This window comes from Mauremys reevesii, linkage group 23 (genome assembly GCF_016161935.1).
Source record: "Mauremys reevesii isolate NIE-2019 linkage group 23, ASM1616193v1, whole genome shotgun sequence".
NCBI classification, from domain to species: domain Eukaryota; kingdom Metazoa; phylum Chordata; order Testudines; family Geoemydidae; genus Mauremys; species Mauremys reevesii.
This window is the reverse complement of record NC_052645.1, coordinates 12,399,948-12,405,937: the sequence shown is the minus strand read 5'-3', so window position 1 is coordinate 12,405,937 and position 5,990 is coordinate 12,399,948.

Below are 5,990 nucleotides of genomic sequence, written 5' to 3'. Positions count from 1 at the left end.
ACGTCTTTCGCAGGACGCTGCTGTTAAAACACCTGGAAGGATACGAGTCTTTTTTGCAACTGCATCCCATTGTTGACTCAGATTCCAGTAGAACCCCCAGATCCTCATCTCATCCACAGTGGAGCTTTAGGCCAGGTGTTGGGGCCCTGGATTCTGCTACTGACTCGCTCTGGGATCTAACGCTTGCCGTAGATTGGCAAGATTCAAAATCAATTGGCGCAATGAGAGTCTAGTGGAGAGAGCTCTGGACTGAGTCAGGACTCCCGGGTTCTATTCCTAACCCTGCTGCTGATTCCCTGAGACACGCAGGCTGACTCATTTCACCTCCGGCCTCAGTTTTCCCCATCTGTAAAATGGAGCTAGCCAGTACTTTGCCTTATGGGAAGGGTTGTTAGTGAGCCATTTCCTCTACTGTGGGATTCTTTCTAGTAGTCCCATCCACAGCATAAGGACCCTATTTGCCATGGCCACACTAGAGCGTCCAGCCATCTGCATGGATGCAAACTCCCAGCACAGATACTGCTGTGATTTGCATCACAGAGCAAAGGAACCTTCCGTAAAATGATGGCTGGCGGCACTGGCACAAATCAGAGTTTAGGACCTAACCCTGCTATAGCAATTCAGTTGGAGCTGCCCGTCCACGTGCACGTCCTTTACAACAGGCAGGATCAAACTCCCCTGTTCTCTCAAGATGGTCTCAGGCAAACATATCCTACAAGGGATCTTGGACCCCCGAACTGTTCCAGCCCCTTCACCAGGATTACGGGGAGCGGTCGGGCAGAGGAAGAAAGAGGGTGCATTAACTCCCCGAGTTTTCAGAACTACAATCCCAGGCACAACAGAGGCAGGAAGCCTTCAGCTGTTTAACCACCTCCTCCCCTTTGCACGTTTAAGTTGCCTGGAAGGGACCTTGGCCCCTGACACTGATTAAACGGGCCCTAGGTTTTCCCCCGACTCCTCCGCCCAGCAATGAGACGCCAGGGTGTCCAGTTAGAGAACATTGCCGGCTTCATGGGGTTAGCTGGGCTGCGAGAGGGACCGAGAATGGGGCATGACGCCTTTCCCCTCTAAGTCACTCTCCCTTGGGGCGGGTGGGTGGGGGGTGCTCCTTGGGAAGAGAGACCCTTACTCAGAGCTTAATTTGTAATGAAAGATGTGCCAAGGCTCAAGCAATTATTTTACATTCATAACTGATGCAGAAAACCCAGAGGCGCTGGAGTGGGGGCTCTGAACGGCCAGGCCCCGAGGTGCCTGGGGGGGGCTCTGAATGGCCAGGCGCCGAGGTGCCGGGGCTCAGCCCTTCCTGCCACTGGCTGCCCTCTATAGTGGCTCTCGGCAGAGGGGTGGGGCATGGAGACCCAGGACCCCTCTCAGGTCAGTGGAGGGGCACTTGAGCAGGTCAGGCTGCCTGGCAGCCAGGCAGGGCGGAGGAAGCTTGCCCTCCTGCTGCCCATGCCGGCCCAGCGCTAACGACAGGTCTCTGCTGGAACCGGAAAGACGAGAGGCCTTAAAAAAAGGAGCTTCCAGGCCTTTCAGCCGGAAGGGAGCTGGCGTGAGCCCGTGCTGGACGCTGGCGCTGCAGGGGGCACGTGTCTCTCTCCCTGTCTGGGTTGAAGAGTTGGAGAAACTCAGCTCCAAATGCCACCGCAGGCTGCTAGGGCTCAGAATCGGTTTTGTTCCACTGCCCCCCCCCCACAACTTGCAATTTCAGCAGTTAGCCACTAGGTGGCGCTACGGGCTAAACAAAAAAAAGGCTCTGACAAACTTTCTTAAAGCCTAGAGCAGCGGGTCTCCCCCTTTGGCACTGGTGACCCCCCCCTTTCACACAGCAAGCCTCCGAGTGCCACCCCCCTTAGACATTAAAAACACCTTTCAATATATTTACCATTATAAATGCAGGAGGCAAAGTGGGGTTTGGGGTGGAGGCTGACAGCTCGCGACCCCCCCCCTATGTAATAACCTCACAACCCCCTGAGGGATCCCGACCCCCCAGTTTGAGAACCCCTGGCCTAAAGTTAAGCACTTAGCCCCCAGGGCAGTAGCCTGATTTCCGAGGTACTGAGCAAACTCCAAGTGCCCTACTCACAGGAACCCTAGCGCTGGGGCGGGAGCCGCACCCATAGGAACGGGTGCCTATTGGTGGCCTGCCCACCCTAAGGTTAAGGTTCCAAGGGCTCAGCCGTCCCACCCTCAAACCAGCCCAGAGATCGGACCAGAACCAGGTTCCTTAGAGCCACTGCACCCTCCCTGCCAATTCCTAGCCCAATCCACAGCCCTCCACACGCAGCTTAACGCGGAGACACGTGCGGGGCCGTTTGTCACAGAATCCACACCCCATGGTGAGACGCTGCCATGGCCCATCTGACTGTGCCTGGGCTCTACTCCCAGCTCCGCTGCAGGCCAGCTGGGTGACCTTGGGCAAGTCGTGGCACCGCCCCCTGCCTCAGTTTCCCCATCTGTAAAACAGGGATAATGCTACTAATCACCTTTATAAAGTGCATGGCCATCAACTGATGAAAAGCGCTGGGGTTCAAAGCAAGGAAGTAAGATGGATAAACAAGAACATCCAGAGGTATCACATGGGACGTCTGGAAGAGATCTTATCCTTCCAGGCTTCTGGGCGAGGCGAGCGCTAACTCTTGGGATCAGGGAAAAAGCTTCCCCGGGGGGAGGTTATCCCATAACTGCTACTGTAAGTGCTATGGCACCGTTCTCTGCAGCAGCTGGTACCAGCCACCATTGGAGAGATCTGACCGTTCCTGTGTCCCTAAGTCTAGCAACTCAAGACGCCCCGTCCTGCCATGAGCAAGGCATGAATGAAGTCAGGGAGGAAGGACGGGTGGCTTTAACGCCAATGTTTCCCTGCAATCTCTGGTGATGCACCGTTGTAGCTATCTCCTCTCCCTACCCCTCCCCGCAATCCTCCAGGTGGAAGGTGATTGCGAAGGCTGCCACCAGCCCAGGCAAGGAGCTGGAAAAAGACCATCCCTCCTCTACCTCAGCTCTGGCTATTGCTTCAACCACCAACTGCAACCCAGGGGGAGCTAAAATCACCACACTGCGGTGGAGTCCTAGCCCAGGGAGACAATGGGGTGCCCCATCCCCCAGACTGTCGGAAGTGGGAAACACTCACTCTCCAGGAGCCAGATCTCTCCTGTCCGTGAAGGAGCTCGTATGGTGCTTTGTAGGGAGTGGATTGCTTGCAACAAGCACAGATCACCCTGGAATCGTGAACGACTGAATCCAGGAAGAGAAGGGACAGTCACCCTCTAACCCTGCCCCATTCTATTCCCCTCACCCACCATCTATTCACTGCCGGGCCCTCTCTGGCTGGGTTGAAACAGGTGGGCTTTGGAGCTCAGCTCCACTTAGCAGCATCCTTCGAATGCCCCCAGTAGCCCCCACCTTCTCTCCACCCTCACCTGAAGGCCTCACTGAATCCGCAGCCTCCTTGATCTCTGCCAGCCTTGGGGGCTGGATACAGATGAGTTTCACATCAACAGCGGGGGGACCCAAACCCTATTGCAACTAGCTTGGTTCCTTTACAGAGAACAGCAGCTCAAAAGACAAAGCATTTTTATTCATTTCTTTTTGCTCACAAACCTTCAAGTGCCGTAAGTTTACAAAAGAAACATTCACACCCACAACACCGCCAAGCTGGACTTCAGGAGAACCACCCCAGGAATGATTTAAATACACTCACTTAAAATACATATAGAAGTGTAAAAAGGTGGCTCCCCGTTATAAATACAGTGCAATAATTCTGTACAATTTTACAAGGTTAAGACGAAAGCCAGCGGCACACCCAGAGTGAGTATCCTTTGAAGGATTTCATATGCAATTCACAAAAGAGATTTGAAGATTCAAGACGGCCTCCCAGGTACTTCGCTTAGGGCTTGTCTGTGTGGGGAAACGGACCAGAGTAGCTATCCCAGGACAGCACTAGGGCTTTAAATTCAGATCCTGGCTTACTCCAAAATAGCTTCCCCGTGTAGACATGCTCTGTTAAGACTCAAAACAAGACTGAGCTGCAAAGTACAGATTTGAGATTTTTGGCCTAGACTCATCTCCAGTTAAAAGCCTCACCTGGAAAGCCAGGTCAAGCCAGCAACCGGCATGAGAATTGTTCCACAACAGACAGGATTCCAAACCCAAATCATTAACTTAATATTTAACTCTATAGAAAGCAGGTAGCCATACACCGGTCTCAGCCCAGAGACACTTCAGGTTTATGTACAAAGCAAGTTCAGGATCAGACTTTAAAAAACAAAACAGAAATAAAATACCCCTGACTATTTCAAAAAGAGCTTATTCTCAACTGGTACAGAAACACCCCTCTCAGGTAGATTTCAACAGGCTGCTCTGCCGTGAAAGTGAACTATTTTCCAGTGATGGCTTTTAGTCATCAGATTTGCTCCTTGGGCACATGTCTACGCTAAGAGTGTTTCACGGCAAACTAGCATAACCATACGAGCGGCTCCTGAAGTGGACGCAGCTACACTGGCAAAGCCGTGTTTTGCACTGGAATTGTGACATCACGCCGCCCTGAGTGAAACTATACCTGTAAAAGAGAAACTTCGCTAGTCTCGCTGCTTCTACGTTCGAGGCTTCTAGTGGCAAAGCCAGGCCAGCAGAAACGCTTCGCATAGACCCGACCGGAGTCTTGTCTCTTCCATTCTGGCTTTGTCGAGAGGAGGATTTAGCAATGGTTTTTAGATGGTGTTAGCTAGCTCAATCTACCCTTAACTCTGCCCACTTAGCACACGCTAAAATACAGCTGGCCTTGTCTAGAGTATTGGGAGCTGGTCGCTGGCTGGAGCCAATTTACATCACCTCTGTCAGTTCAACCCACGCAAGACCTTGTGACCCAGGTCAGATCTGACCACTCTTCTCTCCTATTTGCCCCACTCCCAGTGCTGCTGTGAGAGGGGGAAGCTGGATTCTAGTTTCCCTTGGGCATCAGAGCGGACGCCCCCAATTCAGCAGCACTGCCTGCAAATTCCTTTGTCGACAGGCCAACTGCTACCAGCTTCCATTGACACTAGCACATCCCACCCCAGCCTCCAGCAAGGATGAGCGCCTGGTGCTGCTACACCAATTGCTAGCCACAGGCGGCTGGAATTGGGGCAATACCCCCCCCTCGCTGCAGACAAGGCAGCTCAGTGACCCCCGTACAAACCCACAGGACAACGGGGAGGCATGGGCCTCCCCTGGCCAGCAGAACCTCTCTTGCTGGGGAGGACGTGCAAGGAGAGACCCCAGGTGGACTCTCCAAAGCCAGGGGGAGTTTGCAGTTCAAACAGCCGTATCTTTACTCGCCCACGGAGCACGTTCGAGACGCAGCCATGCCGCTTCCAACGCTGGTTGGACTGTCACTTTTACAGCAGGGTTGGACTTGGATTATTCAGCGGGGGAGATCCCCACAGCACGGGGTTGCATTAGGAAAACCGACTGTTTTCCCCATCTCCAGTTCTAGAGAACATACGAATGCTGCTCAGTCTCCTCTTCACAGATGCTCCCTGAATAACCAGGGCTACAGACCCCCTGCCAGAGAGACAGTGGCCTTTCGTTTAGGCACACAACGAATGAGCCAGCCCACCCTTTCTCCGTCTCAAGCACAGCCACCCCCGGCTCGTCACACTGCGTTTTGGGGAGTTCCCACTTTTGCGCACTCCCCTAGACGGGGACACTAGATGTGGGAGCACCAAGGCAGAGTTGGTAAGAAAGGCGATCAGCCGAATCCAGCATCGGACCACGAGAAGGACTGTAGGCGGACACCTACCTTCCACCCCTAACGCCCAAACACACACGAAAAGGGGCAAATTAACAAAATCAAAACCTTTCCCCCAGCAGAGTTTTCACCCCCAAAAAGGGAGACGAAGCAGAGACTCCACGAGGTCCATTACAGACTTAGCTATTGCTACTGGTTTTACGTGGAAGGTGCTGCCCATCGCCGTAGTATCTGGGCAGCATTAAACCCCTTTGCTAGA